Source organism: Nicotiana sylvestris, chromosome 9 (genome assembly GCF_000393655.2).
Source record: "Nicotiana sylvestris chromosome 9, ASM39365v2, whole genome shotgun sequence".
NCBI classification, from domain to species: Eukaryota; Viridiplantae; Streptophyta; class Magnoliopsida; order Solanales; family Solanaceae; genus Nicotiana; species Nicotiana sylvestris.
In genome coordinates, this window is record NC_091065.1 from 142,981,239 (window position 1) to 142,998,075 (window position 16,837).

The following is a 16,837-nucleotide window of genomic DNA, read 5'->3' on the forward strand; positions in this document are numbered from 1 at the left end:
TAATACCGTTAGACAACTACTTTCTAGTGGAATTATCACTATTGATTATGTAAGATCAAAGGATAATGTTGCGGATCCACTTACAAAAGGCTTAACTAGAGAGGGAGTTGAGAAATCATCTAAGGGAATGGGACTATGGCCGAGGACAAGTCAACATGGCGGTAACTCTACCTAGAATTTTGGATGTTCCAAGATCTAGGTTCAAGGAGCTCAAACAAAGTTGTGATTGACCATTCAACATTGTCAAAATAAAATCTCTGGTTCATTCTCGTGATGAAGACAATGTTCAGTAACAAGGATAGAACTTTACACGTTCTTTAATGATTACCAAAGTTTGATGAGGTATCTATCAAATAGTGTCAATCTAAAGGATTACACGTTTAGGAATCACCTACGTAAGTGTGAAGTGTAAGCCGCTTCAAGGAGAATTCTGTAAGGCCAATTCTCTACGCACTTATGAGACCAGGCGGTATTCATGGCTAAAACGAACACAACAATGAGAAACAAAAGACGGTTAAGGGTTGGTTGTGTGACATATGGCTGTCTAGGTATACACTAAAGTTCGACGGTTCAAAGATATCAAATCTACCGATTGACCGAGTATATCCGACATATGTTCACTACGGAAAGTTCAAAGGGAAACCTACTTATCCAGATGCAATTAATCCTTACTTGCAAAATCACATAGCTTTCATCTATGATCTTTCTTGATACAGCCATTCCCATTCATGTGGGGGATTGTTGGACTTTAAGCCATTGGGCTTTAAAGTAGAAGAAGTGTGAATTGGAAATGGAGGGAAATAAAATGGAGGGAAAATGAAAATTTGAAGAAGTGAACTTTTGTCTTGCACTTTGTCCCTCATTGGTGAGGGACAATCACATTTGTGTGCTTATATATAGATTCACTTCTTAAAGCTCTTAAAAGGAGTTGAAGAGAATGAATCCTCGTGCCGTCGTCGTCGCTCGCTCGGCTCGGCTTCGGCTTCGGCTTGCTGAAAGTTCAGAGGGCCTCGCTGGCCGCGGTTTTGCCGCGACCGCGGTAGAATCGCGACAGTCAGGTTCAGAAGGCCTCTCTGGCCGCGGTTCTGCCGCGATCGCGGTAGAACCGCGGCAGGCCGTGTATTTTCTGAAAAGGCACCTTTCCAGACACCTCTTCTGATATTTGGCTATAAATTCTGAGGCAAGGCTGCATCTTCAAGACACGAAAAAACACTCTAGAACTTCTTTCTTTCTGAATATACTGCATCCTAATTTGCAGTCTCTCTCTCTCAAATTCGTAAGTGTGATTTTGCTCCGCTCTTTGAGTTCGTTGGTATCCTGCAGTTTGTATTGCCACTGTTGCAGGAAGGTTTATTCCGTTTTATCCTGGGAGGATTTAATCCATTACCTTGGCAACGTGTGAGGGGGTTAAAATTCCTTAAGGACGCACAAGAAAATTATGGACTCGGAATATTTCTGATTCTTTACTATTTTATACATATCTTTATTCTTCTAACAGTTTTCTGATTTTTTGTTTTAACACAGTAACGCTCACATAGTCTTAGTACTTTAGTTTTATAAACAATATATGCCACCCTGTTTTTTGCTTTATCCAGAATGGTCGGTGTGGATCCGTATCTTCAGAATTGCTACAGTAAAATGAATCCTAGAAGCCAACATATTGAAGAAACCTATCTTCTTTCCTGGCATGTGGCATCATTTGTGATTGCATTATTTTTTTAAAAGAAATTCTATTAGATCGGAGATTTGAACCCACACATATTAGGAGCTTAATGCATCAAATAGTTCTTTATTTATTTATTTATCGGAGATATGAAAAGGAAAAAGAGGGGGAAAAACGGAAAATTAAGCTTACTCTAATTATGAGGGACTCTTGAGATTTGCATTGTATTTTGTTAGGATAAACGTTTTTACTAGGCGTTTGGAAATAAAGATTATAATTTTTGAAGAAAAAGAAAATAGTATTTGGAGTTTAAGTTGAAAAATGGTATTTGAAATTATATTTGAACATGTATTTCACTTAAAAAAATGTTGTGCTTTTGTGAGTGAGGAAAAAAGTTTGAAAAAGTAGTCAAAACCACTTTTTGATTTTTGAAAAACTCATTTTTAGTTTTTTTTTTTTAAAAAAACTTGCAAAAATTTCATGGACAAACACATTTTTGAATCTCTTCAATCTCTTCTTCTTCTTTCTTCAATCCTAACTCTATTTTTCCACGGAGCTTCTTCTTCGAGTTTATTGTTCTTTTTTGAGAAAGATTGGTGGAAAAAAAAAAGAAGAACCATTCAGGAAGAACTTGGTCATAATTTGTCGATAAATCGGCTTGGGTATTACTTCAAAGGAGATATTTGGTCCATTCGTCACATGTGGCAAGCGACGAAGATTGTCTAAGCTTATTCTTCTTCGTAGATGTTGTAGGTTAGTTGCGTTTTTAAACATCTTGTTAGATATTTGTAACTTCTCTTGTGATGTTTGAAACTTCTCTTATGATGTTTGAAATATTGAATTCTCTTATGTATTGTGATTATAATTGATGCATTCTATAGTAGCGGGAGTTGATTGTCGTGGTGAATGGATGGAGTGCCCTAATTGTTATACCTGGCGTTCAAACAGGGGCGGATTTAGGGGGGCGCAAGGGTGTTCACGCGAACACCCTTTGCCAAAAAATTACACTGTATATATAAGGCAAAATCTGTTTTGTATCTCTATATATTAAGTTTTGAATACCCTTAACACAATCCAAAAGTGTAGTTTAGTGGTCAAGGGGGTTCAAAATCTACATAAGGTCATGAGTTCAATTCCCACTAGCTACAAAAAAAAAAATTTTGAACCCCCTTCGTAAAGATCCTGCCTCCGCCACTGCGTTCAAAGGGTAAAGAGACGATTTTAATGAAGGTGTATATATATGTTACTTATAATGAGTTTGTCATAAGCTCATTACCGGTTCTAACTTAACTTGTGATTGGATTGATGTTTCCATAACTTACATGCACAAGATGGTAGCTTCCTTTAAAATGAAGAATGATGATCTTTTAACTTTATATTTGAAGGTTGAAAATAGGTCAGTTCTAAGGGTATCTATGGTTGAAAGATAGAACTTTTAAGTTCACCTCCAATTGAACAACATTATAGTCATGGGTTGGATGACATTGAAGAATATTTTTTAAATGTAGATATTTCAAAAATGGATTCTTTGAATATGATTATTCCAGCAAATAAACAACAACAACATAACCTGTATAATCCCACATGTGATCAGGTTTGGGAAGGATAGAGTATACGCAAACTTTACCCTACTTAGTATGGTAGAGACACTATTTCCGATAGACCATCAGTTCAAGAAAAGGTGAAAAAGAAGAAAAAGGAAGAAGAAAAAAGAGGAAGAAGAAAGAAAGACGAAGAAGACAAAAGACGAAAAGGATAAGGGGAGAAAAAGAGAAGTCGAAAGGGAAAAAGTAGCATCAAATAGTAACAAAAGGAAAATAAGATAAACGAAGCGAATGAAACAACATGCAAATAATAGAGATTGAAGAATATGAAAATACAAGAGTGCTACTAATACTACTGGTAATGAAAGGGGAACTCTCGATTACGTACTAGCCTTCTACCCTAATTCTCAACCTTCACACCCTCCTATCATGGTTCATGTCCTCAGTGAATTGACGCAGTGCCATGTCCTGCCTAATCACCTCTTTCCTATACTTCTGTGGCCTACCTCTACCTCTTCTCAGATCCTCCATGACCAACCTCTCACTCCTCCTAATAGGAGCATATGTGATTCTCTTCACGTGCCTAAACTATCTCAGCCTTGACTCCCGCATCTTGTCCCACAGGGGCTACTCCCAATTCGTCCTGAATAACTTCATTTCTAATCTTCTCTCTCTTTGTATGCCCACACATCCATCTCAGCATCCTCATTTCTTCCACTCTTATCTTTTGAATATTGGAGTTCTTGACTTGCCAACACTCAACCCCATACAATATAGTAAGTCTAATAACTGCTCTATAGAATTTACCCTTAAGTTTTAGTGGCACATTATTACCACACAAAATACCGGATGCAAGCCTTCATTTCATCCACCCTGCACCAATACGATGTGAGACCTCTTTATCAATCTCCATGTTACCTTGGGTTATAGACCTGAGATGAAACTACTTCTCTTGGGGATGACTTGAGTATCAAGCTTCACATCTACATTCGTTTCATGAGTTTCGTCACTGAATTTGCACTCTAAGTATTCTTTTTGGTTCTCCTAAACTTGAAACCTTTAGACTCTAGGGTCTGTAACCAAACATTCAGCCTCGCATTAACACCACCTCGGGTCTTGTTAATCAGCACTATGTCATCGGCAAATAACATGCATTATGGTACCTCCCTTTGAGTGTGTCGCGCGCGTTAGCACATTTATTGCCAAGGCAAGTAAAAATGGGCTAAGAGCAGATCCTTGGTGCAACCGCATCACAACTGGAAAGTGTTTTGAATAACCTCCCATAAAAATCCTCACCCGAGTCTTAGCACCATCATACATGTCCTTAATCACCCCAATGTATGCTACCGGAGAGCCACTAGCATTCAAACAACTCTACAGAACCTCTCTTGGGACTTTATCGTACGCCTTTTCTAGGTGTATAAACACCATATGTAAATTCTTCTTCCTCTCCCTATACCGCTCTACCAATCTCCTCACCAACTAAATGACTTCTGTAGTTGATCACTCCGGCATGAATCCAAACTGGTTCTCAAAAATAGACACATTCCTCCTCACCCTGACTTCTACCACCCTCTCCCCAACTTTCATAGCATGACTCAACAACTTGATACCCCTATAGTTATTACAGTTTGGGATATCACACTTGTTGTATAATGGAATCATCATACTCCACCTCCATTCTTGGGGCATCTTCTTCATCCTAAAGATAATATTAAACAATCTAGTAAGCCACTCTAAGCATGTTCAGTCCGTATTGTTCCAGAATTTTGTCTTGCCCAGTCGCTCTACTCGCTCATCTTATACATCGCCCCCAGAACTTTTTCAACCTTAATATGCCTACAATATCAAAATCATGCCGCAATTCACCAAGTACAATGCTTTTGTATCCCTCCTCATTCAACAGTTTACGGAAGTATGTCTGCCATATTTGTCTAATATGAGAGTCTTCCATTAATACCAATGCCACCTTGTCTTTGATGAGTAGAAGAATATACAAAATTTCCCAGAGTTGCAAACAACTTACAAAGGGTAGAACAACAAAACTGCAGGAAAAAGCCATAGTACTGAGTTTCATGACTTTGTTGTTGGTTTGTAATAATAATATTGGTAGCATAGAAACTTATTTTCACTATTAACTATCATTCTTGTTGTATCCTTATGCTCTTTTTTAGTTTCAATTATCGTTAAATATTTTCAAATACCATGGTAGAAGTTTAAACATCTATCAGGATATTTCAAACGTCTAACTGATGTTTGAAACATCTAACAATAAATGTTTGATACTTCTATTAAGATGTTTAACCCTGGAGCTTAAACATCTTTGAAACATCTCTCATGACATTCTAAACATCTACAAATAATTGATCATCAATTGAGTGAATTCTAGTAACTATTAGATATTAACCTATTGATTTAATGGTAGTTAATTATTAATTTAGTGATTTTATAAATTATTAAATATTAACATATTAATTTAAGGGTAATTGATCATCAATTGATTGATTCTATGAATTATTTAACATTAACTTATTGATTTAACAGTAATTTACCATCAATTGATTGATTCTCGTAATTTTAGATATTAACCTTTTGATTTAATGCTACTAGATCATGAATAAAGTGATTTTACAAATTATTAAATATTAAGTTATTAACGCATCGATTTAAGGATAATTGATCATCAATTGAATGTGTGTACACACTCGTTGCTTACCTGGCATAATTGGACCTCGTTGTTTACCTGGCATAATGTGTACACACATTTGCTTGGGAGCGTGTGGCAACTAAAAAAAGCCATCAAAATGGTCCACCTGACAGAAAGTAATGGCTAATTAGCATAAACTTTCTTCCTCATTTTCATCATTCTTCCTTATTTTTACCTTTTTTTTTTCATCATTCTTCTTCTTCAATTCTCCATATTGGTTCCCTCCGAAAAAATATCTCCCTCTCTTGTTTTCTCTGAAATAGTTTTTTAGTCTTCTTTCATGTCCTATACATATTATTGGGGCATTTGCATATATACCCGCTTTTTTTGTCACGTTTTAACTTGTGCCTGCTTTTGCAAAAAAAATTGCAAGCGTACCCGCTTTTTCGCATAACTTCAGCATACGGAGCTGAAGTAGAAAATACAATCACGTAAAACTTCAGCATTCTAGTAGACGGGCCTAAAGTTCAGCTCTAGAGCTAAAGTTTTTGTTTTGTAATTGTCGAACTTCAGCTCTAGAGTTGAAGTTTTTGTTTGTAACTGGCGAACTTCAGCTCTAGAGCTAAAGTTTTTTGTTTTGTAACTGTCGAACTTCAGCTCTAGAGCTGAAGTTTTTATTTGTAACTGGCGAACTTCAGCTCTAGAGCTGAAGTTTTTTTTTTTGTAACTGTCGAACTTCAGCTCTAGAGCTGAAGTTTTTATTTGTAACTGGACTGAAGTTTTTGTTTGTAAGCTTCAGCTCTAGAGCCGAAGTTTTTATTTTGTAACTGTCGAACTTTAGCTCTAGAGCTGAAGTTTTTGTTTGTAAAGAGCTGAAGTTTTTTCTGGAAAAATCAGCTTTTTATGTTATCGTCCGCTTTAAATGCAACAACCTCATTTCGTCTAACTCACACTCAGCTTTGCTCAGCCATTTTTATTGCTAAGCAACTGATATTCAAAAATACATTATACATTCAGATAACTCAGATTTTTCTTTTTCTGAACACAAAAACATCTAATTCACATATACAAGGTTAGCTTTCTACTTGCTTCAATTATGCTTCTGGCTATAGCAATAAGTTTCTCCACAAATTATGTTGGAAAAATCCCAAGTACTAAAGGCTCTTTCTAAAAATGATTATTAATTTCTTGAAAATGAAATCCTAGATAAAAACTTTGTGTGAATACATGTTATATACATAGCCGTAACAGATTTCTTGCAGAAAAGGGAGAAGGAGAAGTTTGAGAAAGAAGAAGCGAATATAACTTTGAGGAGGAGAAGCAGGAGGAGAAAGGGGGCTGAAGTTGTTTAAAAAGTGGATACAAGTTGAAAGTTTTAAAAAAAAAATGGGTATAGGTTAAATGGGGGCGACCAAATAGGGCGCCCCGTGCAATTTTTACCATATTATTGAAAGAACACCCAATTAAATCTTCTTATTAAACTCAACACTTTATTCTAGATAATAAAGTTGAATGTCTTATACCTTGTTTGTGTAATTTAGAATTAGAGAATGTAGTTGTTGGCCGAATAGTTTCTTAATTGTAAAATTTTATTTTGTGTATTCTTGTTTATGTAATATAAGATAATTTTTCATAAATACAACACTATATGCCTTTATTTATTTATTTATTTATTTATTTATTTATTTATTTATTTATTTTATTCTGCAAAGTGGATGTAAATAAAGAACTATTCAATTGAAGTCTAGTAAAAAGCACAACCACAATTAAACCTAAAATTAACTCATTACATTAGATACTATTTTGGCCAAAACTTCTAAAATTAATTAGTCATCCGGGAGTAATACATCATGAGTAAACTACATGCAAAATTTAGTACAAACTATAAATTAATACAGTTTAATAGACGCAGCTCTAAGAATTCAATATGAGGTTTTAATATACATGGGAATATAGTTTAGGGGTTTTGGGGGCAGTAGATAGTTTAAGTAGGTAATGACCAAAAATTTATAGTTTATGGATATTTTTGGCTGGGTGAAATAGCCACGTGTAGTGCCACATGACACTTTTTTTTATATATTAGGAGCGTGTACTAGACGCAGCTCTAAGAATACAACGAGATGGTTTTACTATGAAGGGCAATATAGTTTAGGGAGATTTTGGACACCAAATAATTTAAGTAGGAAACTCATGACAAATATGTAATTATTTAGAGGAATTTTAGGGTATTAGCTCTTCTCTAAAAGATAAATATATGAAATTCAATGCCCATTTAACTAATATTCTCTTTTTAGAGAGTTTTTCCACTTTACAGGGAGGAAAGTTGAAAATCTGAAAATCGTGAGTGGGTCGTTGAATTTTCGGATTTGTATTAGGTTTGTTAATTATCCAATCACAAAAAAAGTGGAAAGTAAGAAAAGGTAAGCACCTTAGACTTCATGCTTTTACGTGACTAAGATTCGTTCCTTTTAATTCCCTTTCTAAGATTTCAGATGCATTCATGTTATCATTTCGGTTATTCCGTACCGAAGATTTCAAATTCTGCAAATAAAGAAATTGTTGAGATACATCCCATTTTTTTCTTTTGACAGATCTTATGCATGCAACTCAAATACAGACTAGCCAAACAAATGATGCACAAAGAAAAAAGGTTAGATTATCCCTTTGACAGAAGCTCCAAAAGGTTCGACATATTTTAGGATATACAATGTATTATTTCTTGGAATTACTAATTCTAAGAGTCCGGAACCAAAATGTGATTATTTGGACTCAAAGAATCAAAATGTGTGAAAAAAAACTGGGCATCAAAATACCGCGCTATATAAATTATGGTGCCCAACTTTTTTTCCCACACATTTTGGTTCCAGACTCCTTATTCTAATGACTATCACATTTCATGTTATTATTTCTGCATTTTTTCAAAGACTATCATATTTCATCATTACTTATGAGGTATTTTCTAAAGAGTATATATCAGTTCATCATTATTTGTGAATTTTTCCAAAGACTAGGAAAGTTTGCAGCCTCAAGAAAATTTTAAGAGATACTGTTGAAAGAAAATAAACTTATGACCAAATGATTTGAGAACATATAAAAGAGAAGAGTATCAATCACTTTCCTCTTCCGCAAAGAGAAAAACAAATGGAAGTTTCCTTTAATAAGTTTGAATGTAATGACTCGACCGATCGTTTTGAGCTATAGGGCATTGTTCGGCGGTTTGAGGTCATGACTAGCTTCACTTAAGTATTATGACTTGTACGTATGGTCGGAATTGAATTTCGGGAAGTTTGGAGTTGATTTGGAAAGAAAATTCTAAATTCGGAAGCTTTAAGTTGCAAGAGTTGATTGGGGTTTGATTTTTGAGTAAACGACCTCGGAATCGGGATTTGAAGGTTCCGATAGGTTCGTATGATGATTTCGGACTTGGGCGTATGTTCGGGTTGAGAATCAGGTGATCCGAGGGCATTTCGATCCCTAATATGGAAAGTTAGCATTTTGAAGATTTTAGAATTTTTTAAGTTTGGTTTGAAGTGGACTTTAGTGTTATCGATGTCCGTTGGGGGTTCGGAGCCTTGGAACAGGTTCGCACCGTGATTTATGACTTGCACGTAAAATTTGGCGTCATTCCGAAATGTTTACGCGTGATTCGGACGCGTTCGGCGAAGGATGAAGGTTTGAAAGTTAAGAGAGTTTAAGAAATTGAGTTTGATTTTCAATTCTTGGTTTCGATGTTGTAATTTATGTTCCGAGCCTTCGGACAAGTTTACATAGGGTATATAAACTTGTTAGAATGATTGAACAGGGTTCCTCGGACCTCTGGTGAGATTTGAGGTGGTTCAGGACCACTTTTAGACCTTTTGGAACTGCTGATAATTGGTGTCGAGAGTGTGAAATGCAATGGTAAAGGTTTGGGCCGCTGTCGCGAAGAGCAAAGTGCTGTTCCAGGCCTTGTGAATAGCGATTGCGGAAGGAAGGTCGCGATCGCGTAGAAGGAATTTCTGTTGTTAGTGGTCTGACTTCGGAAGCTTATATCTTGCAATCTATAAGGAATTTAGAGATGATTCAAAAATGAAAGTTGTATCCCTTTGAATCTAAATTTCAGAAAGTCAAACCATTTATCATTTTGAATTTTGTACAAAAATTTATGGCCATTAAACTGAAGGGTGTCTGTAAAAAAGAAAACATAAATTTTATATTCCGATCACAGAATTTTAGCTGCGATCGCGATTAAGGAAACATTGCTGGAACTTTTGTTAACCACGATCGCGTGGTTTATGGCCACGATCATGAAAAAAAGTGGCATGGCAGGTGTATTAAACATCTAATTTCGGAATTTTGAGGTCATTTCTTCACTTTTAAGTTCATGGAGCACATGTGGGGCGATTTGGGGTGATTCTTGAAGGTCATTTTCGCCATATATCATAAGATAAGTTATTCCTACTTGTTTCAATTTAAATACATGGGTTATATATGGATTTTAACATGAAATTTGATAGAAAATTCGGAATTTATCGAAGAAAACCTAGAAATAGTATTTTTGGATTTTGACCACGAAATTAGACATGAAATTGGAAATAAATTATAATTGAGTTCGTGGTGTTATGAGTAATGTTTATCTTTGAAAATTTTCGAAATCCGGGCACGTGGGACCAGGGGTTAACTTTGTTGCCTTTTCGAGCGGAGTTGAGAATTGTTATAAATTGATTAATTAAGAGTTTTTGGGTATATTTTGATTGAATTGCACGTTATCTGCCTAGTTTCGGATAAATGGGCATCGGTTTGAGGTTTTAGAGAGGCGTTGGAGCCGGTTATCAGATTTCGAAGCAAGGTAAGTCTCCTGTCTAATCTTGTGAAGAGGAAACTACCCCTTAGGTGATATAATTGTTATGTGCTACTAGTGGTGGCTGCTACGTACGCATGGGGTGACGAGAGTCCGTACATAGCTAAAACATGTTTATGTCTAGGTAAACTTAGGACTTTATCATGTAATATTTAAATTATTTGCACTCATTTTTGCTAGCTTAATAAAGTGAATTTATAATTGAAATTAATTTAGGAATATATATTAGTTGTTGGCAAAATATTTGATAAACGGTAATTGGTATATCCATGTTATACTCATGTACTTGTATGGAAAGAGCGTGACTCGTAATTCGATAAGTTTCTTACTTTCTTGTGGGGTTGAACACCTCGAAAATATATTTAGATGCATCTCTGATTCGTGCTGGTCGACCCTGAGCATTGTACACAACATTCTGGATTAGGCCGTACGACCTCGACATAATCGTGCGTTATATCGCTAGCAGTCCGAATATTCGCGAGATTTTTCCTTCTACTAATGCCTAGCATTTTATATAGTATTCCTTATCCGTTTGACACTAGCACTTGATATACCTGAGCTATTAAGATAGAATACAAGATTGAGAAATTTATATTTTTTAAAGCAAATTTGGAAGATTATGTAAATTATAGTCCTACCGCATTATTACTGTTGTGCTTTATATCCGTATATGATTTATCACAATGCTTTATTGGACCTCTAGTAAGTGTCGATATCGACCCCTCGTCACTATGTCTCCGGGGTTAGGCTAGATAGTTACTGTGACGTGTTGATTTATGTACTCATGCTACACTTCTGCACTAAATGTGCAGGATTTGACAAGTACATTTAGTGGTCATCTTGGCGCGTAGGCGCAGTTGCTGAGGAGACTTTTGGTGAGCTGCATTCCAGGATACGTATCTCAGCCCACAGAGTTTTCATCATGCTATTTACTCTATCCTGTCTTAATTACACTTCCAACAGATATTGTATTATTATTGTACTCCTTAGTAAATGCTAGTGTACTTGTGACACCGGGTATTGGGGATGCTCTAGCTATTGATATGGTTTGGCTTAATATTGTCATCCTTTATTTTATACCTTACTAATATTTTTTTAAGTAATCATGATTTTAAGCGCATTGAATCCTTTACTTAATGAGTCTTATGATTTAAAAATAATAAAATAAATAATTAAGTTGATAGTTCAATGTTGGCTTGTCTAATGGCAACGTTGGGCACAATCACAATCTATAGTGGATTTTGGGTCATGACAGCTTCGTATCAGAGCTCCAGGTTCATTTGGGTCTCACGAGTCATGAACAAGTCTAGTAGATTCTTGCAGATTGGTACGGAGAACATATGTACTTATCTTAGAGAGGCTACGGGGCATTTTGGAGCACTTCCCTTCTTGATTCCTCGTCGTGCGATTTGATTCCATTGAAGCTTATGCCTTCATTTCCTTCCTACTCAATCATATGTGACGTGGAGCGCTGGTTATCATTTAGGCATCGAGGAGTTGTAATGGTACTGTAGACGTGATGCAGGATATTTCTCTCTACGTATTCGATTGGGCTACTGTCGTCGCCTCATAGAGGGATGTTCTGTCATTTCACCGCAATGTTAGTTTTTCCTACGGTTTCGCTGCTACGTATAGTGTATTATGATGTTCATGAGTGGTTATCGCTCAGTGTTGGTATAAATGGTAGGGTGCTTATTTTTATGTCGCGGCATTGAATGACTCGAAAGGAGGATTGTTCGGTTCGTAGTTTGGAAGTTCGACATTTAATTCCAGTAGAGGAAAGGCAATCGGACTATGGATGTTCAGGCTTTGGTTGATGGAATAACAAGACTTGATATTTTCGAGCATGGTAGAATTCTTATTTGTGAGGTGGTGTCGTCATCCTTGTTTGAACGCATTAAGGTTCGTTGGTGTTATGGTCTTCTTTGATTTGCCTTCGGGGCAGGGGTGTTGTGAAATAGCGCCTGAGAAGCGATTGTCAGAGATGGCGGTGTGTAGAGGTTTCATAATCGAATTCCCTATTTCTAATGCTGATAGCTCGAGAAAGATGATCTTCGAGGAGGCTTAGAGTTGATACCAATTTATTAGTTCAGGCGCTACAGAGATAGATTTTGATTTAAGGAGTATTGGGCAGTAAAGGATGAGGAAGGACATGATGAGAGGTGTCTCGCGTTGGTTGAATTGTTAGCAGGTCAAGTATCAACAATAGAGGCCAAGAAGTTGCTTAAGGAGATGCGTTCAGCGAAGGGGGAGTGGCAGGGTAGATTATGAATTCTGTGGTAGGATAGCCACATGCCTTGAGAAAAGTTTAGAGCAATTTGGGAATCATGGTGAATAGTGAATAGGTCTACGGATTTATTTGGGATGGTGGCTACTGTGCTGAGGAAGGTTGAATATGGCGGAAAGAAGTTTTCTTGGAGTAAAGAGGGGTGTAAAATCTTGATTACTGTTATTGGATGCGACGTGACTTCAAATTTGGAACGTATTGTCGGACTTTCAGTTGATGTCAATGGGGAATAAACAAACTTTTACAGCTGCTGGACGAGTATGGGTTGATGAGGGGTTTGCTGATTTTGTGATAGTTATAACTAGGGCAATATAATTGGGAGAAGTCAAAATGGAATTTCCACAGGTGGGCTATCTCTTGTGAGCAGGTTAGCTATTGCACGATTCTTGATGAAGCTTCTACGAAGAGTTCTACTTTCTGCACAATGGGAGGCAAGTACTGGGATGTGAGCTTAGATCGCTTGAAGAAGATGGTGCGACTGTCAAGAGGTCGAATGTGCGATTGTGGCTGATAATTTAGAATGTTTTATGAAAAGTTTAACATGGGATAGTGAGAATTTGGCGGGTTAACGATGCAAGGTCAGGGTTATTGAGAAGGGGGGGGGAGTTATTGTGGGTTCTAGATTTATGTGCTGGTAGCTTAAAGCTAAGTAGGAGAGCCCACCATCTATGACTGGACCACGTGGGTATGTTCTTGTATGGTTTCTAGTTATCAGTGCCTTGGTGGATTATTCATGACTAAGAAAAGAAAACATCAGGGGGTAACTCGAGCAAAGGACTTGATCAAGGTATGCTATATTTCGTCTTATCGATTCATATGCAGGTTTTGGAAAGACTCAGAGTTTATGCTTCTTGTGGATGTGATGTACAAGGAAAAGCATCCGGTTACTTCTTTGGGGAGTGTTCATGTGCTAACAGAGCGCTGGAGTTAGTTATATTCGGGACCAGGTCAGAATGGGAGACTCTCAACAATGGTTCCAATGGGTTCAAGAACTAAAGTGCAGTGTCTAAGAATTTTGTATCCATGTGTGGTTAAGGATTGAGTTTTTCCAGTGGGTTATGAAAGGGACTTGGAGTGTTTCTCTATTATCATCGGGTCTGCGGTGCAGTATTGGAGAAATGGGAGAAACAACTTCGGATTTGCAAGAGGTCTTTCAGAATGGGTGTACCAGTTGGAGATGCTATTGTGCACAAAAGGAGGTATGAGATGGTTCATGGGTATTGAGACGATGTGGTCTAGTGAATTAGGTCACTCGGGATGAGTGTTGTTGGGTTTCGTTATATTTTGAATGGAACTATTATTGTTTCTAAGGCAAGCCAAGAGTAAATTAGAAGAAGTGGGGTTGATTAGTAATGGTTTGAGTTAGCATGATTGTGGCAATGATTAGTTCCTTCAGCATGTTAAGTTACACAGGTGGTTTGTGGTCGTACGTACGGGCTTGACAACCACCATAATTTTCTTGATTTGGGAGGTATTCAATTCCTATGTCCTTGTTGTGTAGATGGATCCAGGAAGAGTTGTGGTGGTTTAGATCATGACTTGAGGTTTGTATTTTCTGTGGTTATAGGAATTAAGTTGCGTGTTGTAATGGTTCTTCTGAAATGAGTTAAGTGAAAGGTTTCTAGCCAATGAAGTATTTATTCTACTAGTAGTTCATGTTATGATGAATTCTTGTACTTTCGTGTAGCGACATGATAGGTGCAGTGAGCGGCATGAGAATTGGAAGTTGAGGATCAAGGTTACGGCTCGGTGTTGATAAGAATGTCACAAGCTCGGATAGACAAAGAAGAATTCAGATGTTTAGAGTAAGGTAGCATTATCTTAGTGTCACATGAGAATTATGTTCTGTGGAAGAGGCATTGTGTATTGATTTGCGTATTCTTGATTTGCATTACAAAATTTGTACGGTTGGAGGTGTGTATATGTACACTTTGTTACCTGGTGAAGGTCGTGGAAGTATAACCCACAGGAAGATCGTATAAGTGTGATGTGTTACTCATTTGAATGTTATAAGTTGAAACCAAATATGGAGATTCTGGTACTGTCGCCAACGTGAGAGTTTATGCATGGAAGGCACTTTATTCCTTTGGTTGTGGACTGTGGGAGTTTGCTACGAATTAGACGGCTGCTTGTGTGTGTCATGAATAGGGCCATTGTGGATCCTTGGAAGGTTGTTACCCCTGCATGGGATGATCGGAATCAGCTTGAGGTCTGTTAGTGGGACCAATATGAATGTGTACTCTATATCAGGCCAAATGTGTTCATTCAGCATAGTATTTCTTATGAAGGAGTCTTCGGGCATTGGATGTTATCCTTGGCGTAAGTTATTCCATGTAACACTCTATTGTATCGTGTGGGTTATGAGACTGCTTGATTATTCGCACATGTGTTGTGATCCCGTGTAGCTTCCGATGTTGTATGAGCAAGATGACTCTCGAGATGCAAGTCATTTATTGCACCTTAGTCGTGCTTGGGTTTTTGTAGCATATGGCGCTATTCGTCTCCCCCGGGTTGTATTATGCACTTGGCGTGCTTGTGGTCGATATTCGAGCATTTCTTAAGTATAAGCATTTCGGCTTGATGGGTGTTTCCTTATTGATTGTTATGTGTGGATCGGGTGGCACGCCGCCACGGATACGTTGTTTGGATCGGGTGGCTGTTACATTCCTTATTTTAATATTAGGATGAGTCGTAGTAATCCATATGAGCTTGAAGGGATTAAGACCATTCATGAGATTATAGAGGGTTTGCGACTATGTTATTATCCCCGTAAGTTTAACAACCTTGATACTATTAGATATTATGTTAGTGTGGTATTTTCTTTTAAGTGGAGTATTTTAGTAAAAGTTTTATAAATATAATTTTTGATAGTTACCATTATTACTATTTTCGGCTATGGTAAATTATACTCTGAGAAAGTTTATGAGATTTTCTTTATTATAAAGATAGAAATTATTTTCTCACAAAAAAATAAGATTATCTTTTACCATTTCACGAATTAAGCGTACAAGAATTTTTACTCTTTATATGAAATTAGGAAAATTATAAGTTGAGAAAATATATGTATTTTTACATGGATGTTTTAATGAAATAATAATGTATGTATTGATTTTATATGGTAGCACATGACCATGATAGTAAGATGTATAAAGTATGTTAAAAGTACGTATTATTTTAAGTAATTTGAGATAATTCTTAATTATGTGAATAATTGGTTAATTATTAGTTAGTGAGAAATTAACAAGTTAATTAAGAAATTTATGGATAAGCTTAATCAAGTTTTGGATAAACTTAATAGCCAAGAACGTGGCAGCAACTTAAAGATATTTGATGACTCTTCATTTTAGGCAACCATATTAGATAACACATGGACTAAAATTTCCTAGTCATCCGTAACTTTGCCTCAAGGTCTATAACAACTGATAGCAAATATTTAGGATGTTCAAAAACTCGGAAATGAGCATACAGTGGTTTGCTTGGTCTTATCAAACTCATACAAGTTCAGTTGAGCCGATTATGAGTTGACCTCAAGTTGTTATCCTGTGTATTCAGTACATCTATTAGTTATTGAGTCAAGCTCTAACTAAGTATAATAAATTAAGAAAACACACCCATGGAAAAGAAAAACAAAAGGAAGAGTGTGTTCAAGCTTGACTACTTATTAACAGAAAATATTGTCCAAGCTTAGTTTGATGGGTTAACCAGATTAACTATGTTGAAGTACCAGCTAATCAGCTATTGAGGATTTGCAAATTGGCTCATTCTCAATTTATACACTAAATTCATTTTTGCTCAGGTATATTAAAGTTAATCCTTTTTTTTGGCTTGATCCAAGTAACAATACCTAAACGTAATG